Here is an 18,594-nt window from a genome sequence, read left to right as displayed (position 1 = left end):
TTAAACATTTTAGGTGTGGTTTCTGCCTCAATAAGATTGTTTTCCCTGCCCTTCGCATAGCAAGATATCTAGATACTGGTTCAATGATGCTTTCAGGGATCCAGACTCTTTTAGTTTTCCTACTTCTATTTCTCACGTATTTATTTTTATCCACAATCTTGCCTGTGGTATCCAGATGGCTTCTATTCTTCAGACCTCACATTCTTGTTCAAGGAAGGGAGAAAGGACAAGTAGTGGCAGCTATGTCTGCCCCTTGCATCAGGGGAGAAAAGTCTTTGCCTAAAGCTCCCACAGACACAGCCTCTTCTGTTTCATTGGATGGTATTGAATCACATGACCATCCTGGCTGCAAAGGATGTTGGAAAATTGCATAGCTCACCTTTTTCAGACTCTGTTGTAATAGGTAGGCAAGGAAGGAGTTGGGAATGGATATCAAGATAGTTGAGTAACAGTGTCTGCTCCAGTGGTGTGCTGGAAACTTAGATTGGAATGTATTTGGTGAGATGAATTTTCTGAGACTCACCTGGATGAGAAAGTCACAGAGTGGGATCCAGGAAGTCCCACTTGCATCAGCTCTTGCCTTTTTCATATTTATATTGGTGTAGGCCCAGAAGATGTCCATGTGCAGATCCAGCCCCATTCAATCCCAGAGCCACGCCTGTTTGCACCAGTTTGGGACTGGGATCTGGAATAAATCTGAACCCCAGGCTTCTGGAAAGCCTGGCTGGGAGACCCTATCTTCTACCTATTTGCTGAGTATTCTAGTTATTCCCTAAATGCCAGCGGGCTTCTCTAATTCCTGTGGCTAGTGTTCAGTCTTGATTTATTGACTGTACTTCAGACCCTTCTGGGGTTGGGACACGTGGATTAGATTTATGTAGGCCTTTCCCCTGATGCTGTTTAATGAATCATGACAGCATCACTGCCACTCCCGCTGCCTGGCTGGCTGCCAGGTCTCCCACGTAGGGATTCAATTGAGATGCCAGCAGGGTGGTCTCAGATTCAACATGATTGGGGAATACTGTGCTTTTATTTGCCTGCTTCCTAGGCTTGCTCTATCCCGGCTTTCACATCTTATTCTTCTTTCTGTCACACGCTTCATTGTCAAGGCTGCCCCCACTGTCAACGTTTAGTACCTTAGCCCACACCTTCCCAGGCCTGAAGCAGGGATGCCCAATCGATTGCTTGGATCTTTAGTCTCTTTCAACAGGAGTCAATTTTATCATGGCTGGATATTGCTTTGATTACCCCATTCTCTTTCATTCTATTTTCTGATATCTCAAATTCCATAACCAGCAAATTTCTCATGTTAGACAATTTAACAAGGAGTCATTGGGTACCAATTAGGTTCCAGGCCTGATGATGGGAATATAGTTACATAATGCATTGCCTTCTTATATATTATTAGAGGCCCAGTGCACGGAATTGTGCATGGGGTGTGTGTGTCTCTCAGCCCAGACTGCACCCTCTCCAATCTGGGACATCCCTCTTATAATCCAAAAGTGCTGGCTCCCATCTGCTTGCCTGCCTGCCTTCCTAACTTCTTCTGCCTGCCAGCCTGATCACCCCTTAACCACTCCCATGCCAGCCTGATTGCCCCTAACTGCCCTCTCTTGCAGGCCTGGTCACACCTAACTGCCCTCCCCTTCAGGCCTGGTCCCCCCAACTGCTCTCCCCTGCAGGCTTGGGTCTCTTCCCCCCCGCCCCCCCCCAGACTGCTCTTCCCTACAGGCCCAGTTGCCCCCAACTTCCCTCCTCTGCTGGCCTGGTTACCCCTAACTGCCCTCCCCTGCAGGCTTGATCACCCCCAACTGTCCTCCCTTGCAGGCCTGGTCCCTCCAAACTTCCCTCCCCTGCTGGCCATCTTGTGGTGACCATCTTGTGTCCACATGGAGGCAGCCATCTTGTGTGTTGGAGTGATGGTCAACTTGCATATTACTCTTTTATTAGATAGGATAGCCTAACAGAGAATGCCAAATCAACAGTTATCATAAGGAAGATGGTTTTATGAAAGAGGTAATACACAGTGGGAATGCAAGGTGTGCTAGTCTGGCCCAGGGAACTTGGACATGCCTCCCTGAGGGAGAGCCTGGGACCTAAAGATAGGAGAGAAGGGGAAGGTGGTAGGTTCAGGTGGTAGGTTTGGCACAAGGGTAAGTGTGTTATGTTCAGAGAACTGAAAGCAGGGCCAGCTTCATGGGCAAGTAATGTGGACTGTTGCACAGGGTTCTGAGTATAGAAAAGCCTCACACTTGGTTTAATATTCTGCTGTTGTGATCTTGAAATTCTTAGTAATAATTTTTGAACAAGGGGCCCAAGTTTTCATTTTGCACTAGGTTTCACAAGTATGAAGGCCATTCTGATTGAGAAGAATTGGATATGCTAAAGGCTTGATCTCAAGGGTAGATGGAGAAGATGTAGGTCATTTGTGAAAAGAGAAGTTGCTGTTGAAAGGTGACAATAATGACCTTTACTCAATAATTTATTTGAAATGGATATTAATTGAACAGCGACTATCCAAATACATGGCAGACACTGTGCCAGGAATGGGGAAACTATAGTGAACAAAAGCAACAAATCCCTGACCTCACAAAGCCCACTTTCTAGTTGGGGGAGACACACAGAATATGCCAAGTGGGGGTTAAGGTACAGGCTCTGAAAAAGAAATGCAGGAGGGTGGGAGAGATGATGATGGGGAAATGTTGGGTGTGTGCCATTTTACACAGGTTGGTCAGGGAACGCAAGGCTATGTAGATGGTAGACCATAGTATAATAAGTAATGACATTGGATTTCTTTTTCTTTTTCATTTAATTTATTATGATGATAATCATTCACAAATCCACAAGGTTTCAAGTGTGCAACTCAGCAAAACATCATCTGCACCTCATCATGTACTTGTTGCCGAAAACAAAGTCTCTTTCCATCCCCATGTCCCCACATTCCTTTGCCCACCTCCACCTACCTGCCAGCCCCCTTTCACTCTAGTTATCGCCACACTGTTGTCTGCATCTATATGTTTTACCTACATAGGGTTTCCACCCAAAAAAATGTATAAACATAAAAATATATTTTACCTATATAGGGTTTCCCCCAAAATGTATACATACTTTGAATAATTATCAAGGCGGTATTTACTGATATACATTTCATTTTTTAAAATTAAGCTATCAGCTGTTAAAGTGTATATACATTCTTTGGAACACCCTGGATATGGTTTTTGGCTTTACCTTCTTTTACCAGCACCCCCCAAAAGCAAACAAACAAAAAAAAACACAACAAAAAACAAACAAACCAAAACACACATACACACAAAACTGTAAGATAGGGAGTCATCGAAGAATTTCCAGCAGAAAAATGATATTTTACTGACACCTTAAAATATTATTCAGAACCTCACAGGATTGTGTCTGGAGAGTGACTAATATTCTGCCAGCTTCAGAGACAGGAGGGAAAGCAAGCCTGGCAGAGGTCTCCATTCCATTCCCCACTTGCTCCATAGCTGCTAATCAGAAGACACTCTGCATCACTGTCAACTAACTAACTAACTAAATACATAAAAGTATAATTCTGACTGTGTGTTGATAATTGATGGGAGGCAAAGGCAGAAGCAAGAAGAACCATTGTAATGCTATTTTAACTACTTGGCACAGGAGGATGGTGGCTGGTTTATTAGGGTTCTCGGTGATGAGAGATGGGTTGGCTTCTGGATCCATACAGCATGAAGCTGATAGGGTTTGTTGGTAAGATTGGAGATAGAGTGAGAAAGAGTGAAAGTGAGGTTGATCCCATATTAACCAGTTAACTATCACGTGTCCGAAATGGAAAACATCCTCACTTGCCACGATATTTTGAATTTAATTAAATAAATTTTTAATAAATATTATAAAAACAAATATTACTCACAATTTGGGTGTTCTTGAATATTTTCAGCTGAAAATTCTCACCAAAAAAAAAAGACTTTAAATTTGGGCTGCCGCTTGGGAAAACAATTTTTTTTTATAGACACACGAGGCATGGGGAGAAGGCCCACCACTTGAGTCTACAGACTTATGGTGTACAGTGAGTTAATAGTTTACATGTTAGTGAGAATAAGCATTTCTAATTCCTTAGAGCAGGCTTGCTAGAGAATTCAGGAAAATGAAATGGAAACAGAAAGGTTGGAACCATTTCAGAGAAACATTGTATGCTTACAGTTTTGCCTTATTAACCTTTATAAGAAAGCTAGTGAAATTATATCTTATTCATACTCTCTGCAGGACTGAAACAAAGCAGTGCTGTAAAGATCAATACAGATAGAATTGAAAAGGATCCCTGGGAAGGTGTATGAAAGAATACGACACACTGGGCTTGCTGGATGGCTCATTCTTTAGACTAACTTTATCATTTATGCCAATACTTCTCAAACGTGTATCGGACAACAGATGCTGTCCTGTTTACATTGGAATCACCATCAGCACTTGTTAAAATGAGGGGTTCCTGGGGACCATTCCTCCCAAATTGTGATATGCTACTAAGTTTTCGTGGGTATATCATTTTATAAAGCATCTTCTGTTGATTCTAATGCATAGATGTTTGGGAGACTACTGGTTTATAATATTTCTTTAAGATGGCACTTTATCAAAGTTTGGCCAAGAAAATTCTGGACTGCCGAAACCAGTTTGGCTCAGTGGATAGAGTGTCGGCCTGCGGACCAAAAGGTCCTGGGTTTGATTCCAGTCAAGGGCAAGTATCTTGGTTTTTGGCACATCCCCGGTAGGGGGTGTGCGAGAGACAGCTGATCGATAATTCTCTCTCATCGATGTTTCTAACTCTCTATTCCTCTCTCTTCCTCTCTGTAAAAATTCAATAAAGTAAATTTAAAAAAAAGAAAAAAGAAAATTCTGGACTAGCAATAAATCAAATAGTAAATGAGCATAGAAATTATGTATTTAATGAGAAATCCAGCTATAATATTTATAGGCCGTGGGATAAAAATCTGTGTCTTTATACCTTTTAAAACTTGGGAAAAGAAATGACTTGTCACAAAGGCTAGAGTTTGGTTGTTTTTCCTTTTGGCAGTAAACAGTGTATGTACTAGCAGTGTTGTCTCGGCTATTTGCGGAAGGGGAGAGAAGAAAGAACACCAGGCTTACAAATACGGGTTCCAGAATCAGCTCTGGTGCTAACCAGCTTCGGCAGGGATGGCGGGAACTGACTTGTACTGGGCATTGAGGAGATATTCAGGAGTCTTGAGAGCCAGTTGTCTAACACAGTCCATATTTAAAATTAAATGACATCAATTTACAATTAAATTATATAAAGAAAAAAAAGGTAATTACTACTGAAAACTCATCACTTCCTAATTATTTCTTCCACTTTTACTATTATTATCTATGATCTTATATCTGTATGTGGAAATGCTCTCTAAAGATACTATGGATAGAACTGTGTCCTAATAAAATTCATAGGTTGAAGCCCTAATCCCCAATGTGCCTGACTTTGGGGATAGATAAGGAGGTAATTGAGGAAAAATGAAGTCATCAGAGTCCTGATAGAATAGGATTAGTTGTCCTTAGAAGAAGAGATATTGGAGTCCTGGTGTGAGCTCTCTCTCCCCCTCCCTCCCCTACCCTCTTCCCTTCTCTCTCTCTCTCTCTCTCTGGAAGAAAGCCCTCAGCACAAACCAAATGTGCCTGCATCTTGATCTGAGCCTTCTCATCTTCCAGAACTACTGTGGGAAAATAAATTTATGTTGTTTAAGCCACTTGATCCTTGGTATTTTGCCATGGCAGCCTGAACAGACTGACAAATGGTGGGCTTTGTGCGTGTCTCCTCAACTCCACATTTAGTGACCTCATGTCAGGGGTTTGAAAGTGACCACGGTAGAAGTATTGACATCACAGAAATTGGCAAATATTACAAATCAGTGTTTCTTTGAGTAATTGTTTCTTTGACGAGTACTTGAAAAATTATGGTCTATGAAAGAAAACCAGCCCAGGACTATTTTTGTATATTCAGAGAGTTAGGCATGCTTTTTAATATTTGTTAAAGGTTGTAACAGCAAACAAACAGCAACAACAACAAACACACAACAAAGAATATATGACCACAGGCATAAGTGGTCTGCAAAGTCTAAAGTCTAAAATATTTACTATCTTTTTTCCCCGCCCCCTGAAAATGTTTCTTGACATCTGGCTCATTCCAAGCAGAGTGATGGAGAAAGTGTTAATAATACCAGGAAACTTCAAAGCTTTTCATGTCTGTAGTAGTTACACTGTGAATAGTAAAAATGGGAGAAATAGCATTTGAGGATTCAAAACCTGTTTTGCAATTCAGCAAAGAAGTCTCTCAGCCCTGGCAATTGAAGGAAGTTTTGAAATATGTGTTGGTTGTTTCGCTTTCATCCTGCACATTCGTGTAAATAAAAATATCAACCAACATTCATGCTGAAACCTCACTTACTCATCAGTTGCAACCATAGATTATGGATGCTGTAATTCAGCAAAAATCACCAGACGCATTTTTTTTTGAGAAGCAAGTGGCTATATATAATAAAGACTATTGCATACTTTATTATATTTAGCACTACATAGCAGTACTATATAGCAGTAGAACGGTAGTAAATATATGCATAGACGTGTGTGTATTAGTTAATGGAATTGCTACAGAATTATTTGCCATATACTTATCGGCTTAAAACAGCACACATTTATTACTTCTCAGTTTCTGTGGCTTGGGAGCCCAGCACAGATTAGCTGGGCTCTTTCCTCAGGATCTCCCGAGGCTCAGGCAAGGTGTTAGCAGGGCTGTGTTCTTGTCTGGAGAATTAACTGAAAAGGATCTCCTTCCAAGCTCCCTCAGATTGTTGGCAGAACTCATTTCCCTGCAGTGTTAAGAATGAAGGCTCTGACATCTTTCTGGATGTCACCTGCAGGCCGCCATTAGCCCCTTCCACGTGGGCTTTATTTTCTAAAGGCCAATTCATGAGAAACAGAGTCTCTAGTGAGAGTCCATTAGCACAGGGGACTCTTGTACAATGGAAACTAATCACAGAAGTGATATCCCATCACCTGTGCAAGGTTGTGCGTACCCACATTCAAAGGGGAAAGCATATGCAAAGGTCTGAGCACCAGGAGATGAACACCAGAGGGCAAGCATGCCTGTCACAGTAAGCATGTATCTGCTGGTGTTGGTGAGGCGGTGGCGGAGAAGCGATTGTGAAACATTTATCAGTGCACCACTGGATGTGGGTCAAGTCATTGACTGTCTTTGAACCTTAGTTTCTCACTCATAAAATTACAGTGTTGGACAGCAGGCCTGAACCTACTTCCAGGGAACACTTGGAGATTCATGATGTACAATAGCAACTGAATTAAAACACACACACACACACACACACACACACACACACAATTTAAACTTAATTAATTCAATTTTTCCCAAACTTGCCTGACCAGGGAACTTTTGGAAAATGTGAAACCACTTACCATCCTGTGGAGCTGTAGTACTTTCTTTGGGAAACTCTAGCCCAGGTGATTTCTAAAATCCACTAGCACATAATCCTGTCATATTTTTACTTAACTTTTTATCTCCCATCCCAGGACTTTTGCACTGGCTGTTTCTTCTACCTGGAAATTGTTCCTCCAGATCTTTGTTTGATTAGCTTTTTCTTATTAACTCAGAAGTCACCTTCTAATATAATTCTTTCTTGCCCATCCTGGTTTGTTGCCCTGTTTTATTTTAGCCAATGCATTTATCACTGTCTGAACTAAAATTTTGGAAAAAGTGGAAAGAGGTAGAGCAGTGCAACTCAAAGTGTGGTATGTGGACTGATGTTGCTCCAAAAATGTTTGCTACTAGTCCATGGCAAGAAAAGCAGCATACTCTGGAATGTAAACCAATTAAATCACTAAGTATGCTGCTTATTTTGGGTGATCATTTTGTTTGTTTCTTGCATTGCAGTTGTTTTTTTACATTATTTATGAAGGAAATAGCATGCTGGTTTAGTCTGGTATAAATTCCTTAATTTAGACTGTAGCAAGCCATATTAACATAACAATTCTGGTAACACTGGGTTAGAGGATGAGGAAGAATTGAAGATTAAGGAGGTACAAGGAGCTGGAGTAAGACTAAATGGGAAGTAGATGTCAGGTCAGAGGTGAATGGGAGGTGCTCTGTTGAGAGACAGGGAGAGAGTTCTAGATGAGAGAAACCCTGAGGAATTTTTCTTTTTAAAGCTCATGTTTACTGTGCCTTTAGAGAAATTTCATACAAGCTCTATAAAGAAAAAGTTACCAGTGCTTGATGATTTTCTGAATGGGGAAAAATTCATTATTTTGGGGAAGATCTGTGTTAAAACTATCAAACATCATCATTGCCTACTGGGTCAGTTTTCCTTGTGCAGAACAGAAAGGTGCAGTGAAATAGTAGGTTTGGCATTATTGCATCTCCATACAGGGGCTAACAGAGGGGAAACCCTTTATGCCCAGCTCAACTCATGCTGGGCTCCATGTGGAAGTTGGGTAGATGCACACTTGGTGAGTCCATGACAGTTAGCGAGTAGCTGGGAATATCCTGCACATGACCCTGTTGTAGGAGCCCAGAAATAGTCCATGTCCTTGGTCCAATCAACAGCTACTCAGACTAAGTTTCCTGTTCCCATAGGTATGGAATCAAGTGACATACACCACTAAATTTTTTATTTATTTATTCTAAGAATGTCCTTAGAATTTTTTTGTAAACATCAACTTACTGGCTGAACAATGTCCTATCATAAGGGTAGAATAAGCTATATAATTACTGTTTGGACATTTCTGTTACTTGTGATTATTTTCTCTATTAAATGTAAGCATCTCATCTTTAAATGCAGGCTCATCTTTGTCTACATTTTGAAGGAATTAAATAATATCATCTAAGTGGATGTGTACAAATGTGGCATCACATGTCTCTAATCTTTGTAGTGTCCCTATGTTCAATCACTGTCACCATTGTGATCTTGAAGACATGGATTTGTTGGTATGCTGGCTTGGGCACTTTTTGATCTGAGAACAGGGTAAGATCTGGTGTTCTCCCAGGGAATTTTATGTCTGCTTGGAAACCAGAATTTCACTATCAGTGATGTTAGCCAGTCTTTGACTTCTTTGGCCCTTATAGCTAATCTTGGATGAAAAAAATAAGAGTGAGTGGTTCCCCTAATTTCAGTGGACATTCAACTGTACCTGTGGTTTCACGTCCAATGCTTAAAGTACTTATCACTCACATTATCTTGGATAATTAGGGGGAAAAAGCTGTTCTCTGGCCTAATATAATTTTAAAAACCATTACACAACCTCTTTGCAGCATGAATTGGTAATAGGCCTTAAGTTCTAAAAGGATGCAATTGTGAGCAGAACCATTAAAGGAAGGGAAAAATGGAATTGTCAGTGTCCTTACTTTAAAATCAGTGTCCCCCGTCAAGGTTGTCCACTGTTTCAACTTTCTTTTGCCTTATAAATTGCGTATGTACATTATTTATGAAATAGCCAGACCCCTTCTTGTATCAGTTGGGAAACCACAGCATAACATTACATTGAGAGAATTTAGAGGGCTCCTTTGACTGTACCCTGGACACAGTCTAGTGGAGAGAACAGTGGCACTTGAGTGAAAGTCTTGTAGGAGCCGAGTCCAAGCTATTCCACCTACCACAAGGCAATGCATGTCCCTCAATCAGTCACTTTCCTGCTTTAAAATTCATTTTCCACATCAAGATCAGGCTAATAATGTCTCAATTGCTTACCTTTCAAAATTGTTACAAGTTATCACAACAGTTATCTGTTATAAAAATATAAAGGCTTAAAACTAATGTAATGCGAGTACTCATGGGTCAACAATCAATGGATATTTAAAATTTTAAGTAAGCAGAAAGCCAGAAAGTCAAGTACAGGGAAGGTAAACTTTATTTCTCACTGTCTGCAGGGTGGGCGCTTAGCACATAGCATCTTTCATAATACTATGGCCATTCCAGAGAAACTGTGTTTCAAAGAGAATGTGTAAATTGCTCCAGGAGACAGTATGGCTAAGTTGCTGGCAAAGCTGGGATTTGAGTTTTGATCTCTTTCCAAACATAATGCTTTTTATCCTGCATAAGCATTCACAAACTTTTAAAAGGGAAAAGCAAGCAAACAAAATCATAGAGCTTAATTTAAATATGTTTATTCTAGTAGTTCTTAAATATGGGGAAACATAAATTCAGGTATATATTCCTGATAATTACAGCTCTTAAACAACCACTGAGGCAAACCAATTTACTAGTGAAGTGTAAACAAAACCACAGACCAATAAAACATGAATTAATTACACCGATGCAACAGGACTAGGGATAGCATTGGTCTGAAATTAAATCAGTGCCGGTGGTGTGTACATAGCGTGGATCCTAAGACCCAGGCTTTTTGGATATGAGGTATACATCCACATTGTGGCCTGATCACTCATTTGTCTTCACTTTCAGTATCTGAACCACTGTTACTAGTAAGTCATTGTCTTTTGTGTGTGTTTATTGAAACTAATAATGTTTTATTATTTATATATTTATTCTTTATTGATTAAAGTATTACATATGTCTCCTTTTCCCCCCATTGATCTCTACCTGGCCACTCCCACTCCCCAGCACATGCCCTCACCCTCCTGTTGTCTGTGTCCTTTGGTTTTGCTTATATGCATGCATATAAGTCCTTTAGTTGATCTCTTACCTCCCCTCTCCCCTGCCTTCTCATTGAGAGTTGATGGTCTACTTGATGCTTCTCTGTCTCTGGATCTACTTTTGTTCATTAGTTTATGTTGTTCATTATATTACACAAATGAGTGAGATCATGTGATATTTGTCTTTCTAAAACTGGGTTATTTCACTTAGCATAATGCTCTCCATGTCCACCCATACTGTTACCAATGGTAAGAGTTCCTTTTTTTTTTTTTAACTGCAGCATAGTATTATATTTCATTGTGTAGATGTACCTCCATTTTTTAATTCATTCATCTGCTGATGGACTCTTAGGCTGTTATTTTAGTTATTGTAAACTCTGTTGCTATTAACATAGAGGTGCATATATCTTTTCTGATTGGTGTTTCTGATTTTTTGAGATATATCCCTAGGAGTGGTATTACTGGGTCAAATGGGAGTTTCATTTTTAAAAATTTAAGGAAATTCCATGCTATTTTTCACAATGACTGCACCAGTCTGCATTCCCACCAGAAGTGAATGAGGGTTATTTTTCTCTACATACCCTAGCCAGCACTTGCCATTTGTTGATTAGTTGATGATAGCCATCCTCACAGATGATTAGTGACTTTGAGCAGGTTTTCATATGTCTCTTGGCCTTCTACCAGGTATATGCCCTCTTTCAAAAAGTGTATATTTAGGCCCTTTGCCTATTTTTTGATTGTATTATCCTTCTTTTGTTAAGTTGTATGAGTTCGCTGTAAATTTTGGAGATTAAACCCTTGTCGGAGATAACATTGGCAAATATGTTCTCCCATGCAGTGGGCTTTCTTGTTGTTTTGTTTATCGTTTCTTTTGCTGTGCAGAACCTTTTTATTTTGACGTAGTTCCATTTGTTTATTTTCTCCTTAGTTTCCATTGTCTTAGGAGCTATATCAGTAAAGATATTGCTACGACATATATCTGATATTTTGTTGCTTGTAAAATCCACTAAGATTTTTATGGTTTTCCATCTTATGTTTAAGTCCTTTATCCATTTTAAGTTTATTTTTGTGTATGGGACAAGTTGGTGATCTAGTTTCATTTTTTTGCAAGTATCTGTCTAATTTTCCCAAACACCATTTATTGAAGAGACTGTCTTGACTCCATTGTATGCTCTTGCCTCCTTTGTCAAATATTAATTGAGCATATTGGCTTGGGTTGATTTTTTCATTCTCTGTTCTGTTCCATTGGTCTATATGTCTGTTCTTGTGCCTGGCAGTTTTGAAAACAGTGGCTTTATGTTATAGTTTAATATTGAGATCCCACCTATTTTGTTCTATTTTCTCAGGATTGCTGTAGAAGTCTTCTTTTGAAAAGCATGTTCTAAATACCATTTGGCCTCACTTGGGTTAAATACATTCTTTAGCAATTATGTCCACCTCTCTTTGCTAACTGTACTTACACTACCATCTCATAGCACAACCCATTGTAAATAAACAAAAATGGACACAGAAGTTGTGTAGTGGAACTCAGTAAGAGTTCATCTGAATAATCCCAAACATACTTACACTAACATGGTAGGGTTATTGTCCAAATGTATTGTACTGTATAGGACTTAGACCCCTGAACATATGTATATATTCCTCATGTTCCATGGACCTATTTTTGGATACTGAGCCAATCTGCTCTGCTCTTCAGCTCTTAGGGAAGACAGGGTTTTGAAAGCAATGGGACAGGGGCTAGGAAAATAAATATTCACAGGTATTAATGAATTTAGTCATTCTGTGGAGCCATATCTATGACAAAGTCAACAGTGATCTCAGTCCAAATAGTTTAAAGCAATGCCAAAAGCTGAGCCCAGACACAGAGAAGTCAGAACTCTCAGCACCAGGAGACTGAAATGGAACCCGCTCTGGAGACAGTGGCTTCCTCAGTGCAGCTGCCTTTCTTTCATTTCTTGTTGGTGAGCGCTAGTTATGTGCCACGCAGGCCTGGGGGACATGTGGGTGATGATGCTCAAAAACATCTGGTGAGAGGTAAATGGGAGGGCAGGGGACTGTTGCTGACACACATTCTAAGCCATGTATTTGGCTCATCACCATGGCAGTAACATGGATAACACAGGTCAAGCTTTGTGAGATTTTTTTCCATTGGAATACACCCCCCTACTACCATTTTTAATGAAGCAACATGCCTTTTGGTAAATTGAGGACCCAGAAATAACAGTGCATGGAAGCAGCTTTTGAAATTCTCATAATCACATTGAGAGTTGCTTATGGGGCTATGAATAATTCATCAAGGAGGAAATGGGACATGACTATGAAAAGTTTTATTTTTTTTAAAAGAGCTAAAGATGGTTGCAAAAAATTTTGGTAGTGCTATTTGGGGTAAGAGTAGTGTATAGGCATTTTAAAGAGTACTCTGTTCATTCACTAACAAAAAATATGTGATTTTGCATGGTCACTACACAATTAAATACACAGATGATGTATTATAGAATTTTATATGTGAAACATATCTAATATTAAGTAATGTATCCCTAATAAATAAAATATTTATTGTGAACCTGCAATGGCCAAGCATCTCTGCTCATTGCAGAGGATACACCAGTAAAGAGATTGACAAGGCCTGGTTCTGAATTTGTGAAAGTTGCATTTTGGTGTGGCAGGTGGATATTATTATACATGAGAAAACAAAGAAATAAAATAGGAAAGTGTCTTTTGCTTAGAGAAATATGGGGAAAGAGGCATATAACGAAGTTGAGGAGGCCAGCAGAGTACATATTTTGAAGAGGTTGGGAGCTATGTTAAGTAATTTTTAAATTTTTATTAGTATAATGATTTACTACTAAAAGATCCTAAGCAGAGGCAGAATATGTGACCTAGATTTTTATATGATTCAATGTCTGTTCATAAAAAATGCATTGGAGGAGGCCACAGTGGAACAAAGACTCCAGTGAACCACCCTAGGCAGAGGATGGTGATTGTGTGGGAGCAGTGAGGATGGATAAAAAGTGGGATACATTTAAATAAGTAATACTCATTGATAGATTGAATATAGTGGAGTAAACTAAAAGGATGTGTCAAGGATGATCACAACATTTCTGGCTTTGGTAATTATGTGGTTGATGGTTTCATTTGAAGAGGGGACATTCAAGTATTTTATTTGAGATACCTGTGAAATACTTAAGTGAAGACAAGTAGTAGGAGGTTGGACATAATGAATATCAAGTTCAAAGGAGAAGTCTACACCAGAGATATAAATTTGGGAGTTATCAAGATATATGTGATATTTGAAGTCATAAAAATGGTTGTGATCATCAAGAAAGAATGATATGGGCTTAGTCCAAATCCTGGAGACTATTGAAGATTTGAGTTTGGGTGGAGATGGAGGAGCCAGCAAAGGAGACTGATAAATGGTGGCCAGTGATATAGAAGGTGACTTTGATAAGAAGGCAGAAGCCTAGGAAAAGGTTTTAAAGAAGAGTTATTTGTGTCACATGCTTCCAAGAAACATTAGGAGATCAGAAACGTATCTATTTGATTTGACAAAAGGTCTGTTGGGGATTTTGTCTAAGAGCAGTTTACTTGGGAGTGGTTGGGGCAGAATTAAAAGTAAGATTGTGGAGAAGCACATGCAGGCAACTCTTTTGAGATTTCAAGGATAACAGAAAAATGGGTTGGTGGCAGAGGACAGATCAGGAACAAGGTGAACTTTTTGTTTGGTTATGTAAACATATGTTCATTTTTTTAGGCTGAGAGGCATCAGAGCATGTACAAGCATGGATGGGAAAGATATGATAGAAGAGATAATTGTGATGCCCAAGAAATGGGATCCTTTAGGGGCTAAGTGGTATGGCATCTAGATGGCAAGTAAAAAAACATCCCTTTGGTGGGGGCATTCATTTTATCTTATCACAAATGAAAGACAGATGTCAGATGGAGTGTCAGTTTGATGGCAGAAAGATGAGAGTGTTTCTATATGAGGCAATTTGTTTTCTCTGTGGAAGGGGAAGTGGAGTCATCAGATGAGAGCTGCTGGGTAGATATAGTCCTCAAGAGGAGAAGTCTTGACTAGTCTTCTCAGAGGTGAGGAAGAGAGGCTAAAAGCAATGTATAGGAATGTCCATTTGATGCTACCTTAGACTGATTGTGGGAATTTGATTTTTTTTGAAACTTTCAATTGATTGTGTGAAGGCAAAGAAAGGTGGAAAATTGATTTCATAAGTTTTAGAACTTTGCCTAAACAAGTATACAGAGGAACATATGGCCATGGGGGTGGCAGGGTGGTGGTGGAGGTTAGGGTAATGATTGAAAAGAAGACATGGATGAGTAATATTCCATTATAACTGAGCCATAAGAAAAGATGAAATACTACCATTTGCAACAACATGAATGTATTTTGAGACTATTATGCTAAGCAAAATAAGTCAGACAGGAAAAGTCAAGAACCTTATGATTTCACTCCTAGGTGGGATATAGAACTGAAAGGTACAAATGAACAAATAAGAAAAACAAAATCTCATAAACCCAGACAAAAATTATTACTGGAGGAAATAGGGGTTTTGGGGATAGTGAAAGGTAAATGGGGTCAAATATAGGTTGTCACCCAAAAATGAATATACACATTGAATAACTTTAAAGACATTGTTTATTATTAAAATACATTTTATTTTAAAAATCGAGCTATTAAAGTGTGTATATTTTTGTTTGGGATGAACTGTACATGGTGACAGAAGAATATTAGACTTTGGGTGGTGGCACACATGCAATATGTCATAAAATTGTACCCTTGAATTCTACATAATTTAATCAAATAACCCCAATAAATTTAATAAGAAAAGAAAGACACAGAATTTAAGCTAGTATACAGGGCAATGTAAAGAGGGCAGAGGCTAATGAACAGTTAGAACATAGATGGTAGATTAAGGAATGACAGCCCCCAAGAGATAGAAGGATGTGGCAGAAGTAAGCAATTCAAGTGAGCTGAAAACAGGAGAGAGAGTGGTTTGAATTGAATATAAAAGGCTTGAAATGAGATTGTTGGAGGTAGTATAATTTCTGTTGATGAGGAAGTCCAGGGTATGACTAATGGTGTGAATGGCTAAAGTAGATTAGAGGAAAAGAGTGCAGAGGTCAAGAAACTGATTGTCCAGGAGGCTCTTTCATTTGTAGTGTTTTGAGCATTTCTCAAGCTGTGCTTTATGTTGTACTGGAGATGTATAGGGACTGTTTTTATAAAGAAGTGTTTTGTTTGTTTGTTTAAAAAATTTGGTAAATACTATATGCCTTTCTATAACTCCTCTTCCCCAGAAACAGACAGAAGTAGAAGACTCAAGGAAGTTCTGGTAAAAAGATACTTGTTTATTAGTAATTAAATTGATTACCTTTAATTCTATTTTGTAACTTTTTTCCCTACCACATCTTCGTTTCTTACTTTTTGTGAGACTTTCTTAACCATTCTCACTATTTTATTTTTCTACTCCTACATGGTCACACTTCAGTAATAAATCCATGTTGACTTAATTGAATTGAATTAAACATATAATTAAATTTTAGAATAATTGCCTTTTAAACATTATTTAGTTGTATTCCAAATGCTATTCCATTTATTCAGGTACTCTTGAGTTTCTAAAGTTAAGTTTTATAGTCCCACACTCCCCTCCCTGCCCCCAAAACATATGTCCTGCCTTAATATTTCTTCTTAATGTTATTTCTCATTATCTTTGGTTGTGCTGCTAATATGGTGATTATATTTTTCTATTATATTTTTACCATTTTATTGCTGGTGCTTAAGCATGTTATTGATTTTGGTATATTCACTTTGTATCTGTCTTTATCATCAAACTTTTTTAAAATTAGTATTAAAGGCATTTTAATTGATTGTCTAAGGTTGTGTTTCTTAAATTTAAGTAAGGTCTGGATCAGTTTTTAAAGGAAAAATATTTTGGACAACTTGTGATTTAAATTATTTTCGAGGATAATTAGAATAACGGTTCTAAAACAGAAACACCTGAACTAAAAATGTACTTTTTATCCTGGTAGCTCTTAATCATAAAACACAAAACTAATAAAAGTCAAAATAACAATATTCATTGTACACTATTATAAACTAGAGGCCTGTTGCACATAGAGTCATGCAAGAATAGGCTTCCTTCCCCTGGCTTCCCTCTCGGCTACCCTGCAATTCCTTCCATCCTCCTCCCTCCCATTCATAGTAGGCGTTCTGACCCTCCCAGTCACTCTGCACCTGCTTATGCAAACCAACCCAGCATCTTTGTTGGGTTAATTTATATACTCACTCCTGATTGGCTGCTGGGCATCATGGAGGTATGGTCAATTTGCATATTTCTCTTTTATTAGTTTAGATTATCTTACTGCATTCAAAAGTGTGTTTGAGATGTGACAGCGTCCTGACTGCCTTACCTCGGGGTTGCTGGGTTCAGCATGTCTCAGACATCAAGTTCATTGTGAAAGTTCATTCTCATCCCACTTTTCATTGTTCTCATCACTTGATGAAAATGCAAAACTTATATGTTAAGTCTGACTTTGTTCTTTCCTTATGAGGACTCAAAAATTAAAATAGCAGTACTTGGGGACAAAGCATGTGGCTATTCACAGTTATAATCATCTATGTCCTGTAGGCCAAATCCAGCTATACCCATTCATCCACTGTAGATTTTTAAAAAGCTTATATTTACATTTTAGATGATCAGAGATATAAAAACATAAATACAAAGCCACTATTGAGTACTGGAGTTTCCTGAGAATGTACCCAGCAACCTTTAGGGTTCTATGAACCCAATTGATTTTGGGAAACCTAGGTAAAATAAAACAAAGCACCCATGTATTTTATATTTTATGCAAAATGTTACCAATTATATCTTTTCCTTTTCAGTTGATATTTGTGAATTTACTGGCCCATGGTAACTAATGTTTAAAAAAATGATAGTGAAAATAAAAAGATAGTAGACATCTTGTTTTTTAATTGATCGATTTTAATGGGAATTTTCCTAGTATTTCACAACAATCTGTTGTCAAATTTTATCACATCATTTCAGGCACTTATTCGATCCTATTGGTTATTAATAGATGAATTCATGATCTCATATAGTTTATTAATAGATTTTTTAATATTAAGACATTCTTGCATTACTAAATGCATATCATTTTAATAGTTGTATATACTTTAACATTTCAGGTTTAAAATTTCTAAATTTCTAAAATAACTACTTTCTAGTAGCTTATAACTCTAATAAATTGGCTTTTATCTTGGAACTGCTTTTCTAATTGTTACTGTTGTCATATCAAGGTTTGTTAATAAAATGCATTAGGGAGAAAGTTTAGCCGGCTGCTGAGGGCTGATTGAGGCTGCTTCACTTGGTTTGTCTACCAAACCAGTTAACATGTAGTCTAAAGGTTACACTATAGCTGAGAATACAAGTGAATGAATATAGTCCCCAGTACCTCTCTAGTTTTCTCTCTTATCATCTAAGGCTTGCCCTAGCATACTTAGGTTCTTCTGTGTTCTGTTTTTTTTTTTTTTTTTTTTTTTTTTTTTTACCTTTTCATCAGTCCTAACACAGGACTGTGCTTATCAGGAAACATCTACTCCCCCTCCCCATCCCTTTACATAGCATAGGGGTTATCAGTAACTTTGAAGTCTGAAACATTTTTTCTGGTGAAAGTAGGTCTGAAAGCTTTTTGAAAATCACTATTGGATGCCTTTACATTTTTTATGTGCTGTTTGATTTAGATTAGTTTATACTTCTGAATCAATCTGTGCTTATGTGTTTCTCAGAAAGCAGTCTATTTCTTTAAAATGTTTATATTCATTAAAAAATGTCATAACATTTCTAAATATTTTTCAATATTTTGAACACAGAATTCTCATAGAATCACAAACAACAACAACAAAAAAAACACACACAGAATGCCTC

The 18,594-nt window shown here is 38.2% G+C and overlaps 1 protein-coding gene and 1 non-coding gene across 3 annotated transcripts in view; both read left to right on the top strand.

Annotated features, from left to right (window-relative positions):
- NELL1 (neural EGFL like 1) overlaps positions 1–18,594 on the top strand; it is a 622,937-nt gene that overhangs the window by 231,617 nt on the left and 372,726 nt on the right. The gene's annotated exons all lie outside the window — the stretch shown is intronic.
- On the top strand, positions 3,391–3,530 carry LOC118713839. The gene has a single exon (XR_004986401.1). It is a non-coding gene; the product is annotated as a small nucleolar RNA SNORA7 (small nucleolar RNA).

The sequence above is a fragment of the Pipistrellus kuhlii genome, unplaced genomic scaffold, assembly GCF_014108245.1.
Source record: "Pipistrellus kuhlii isolate mPipKuh1 unplaced genomic scaffold, mPipKuh1.p scaffold_m20_p_9, whole genome shotgun sequence".
In the NCBI taxonomy this organism is placed as follows: Eukaryota; Metazoa; Chordata; class Mammalia; order Chiroptera; family Vespertilionidae; genus Pipistrellus; species Pipistrellus kuhlii.
Note: the sequence above shows the minus strand (reverse complement) of the source record. Positions and strands in the feature narration are given on the sequence as shown.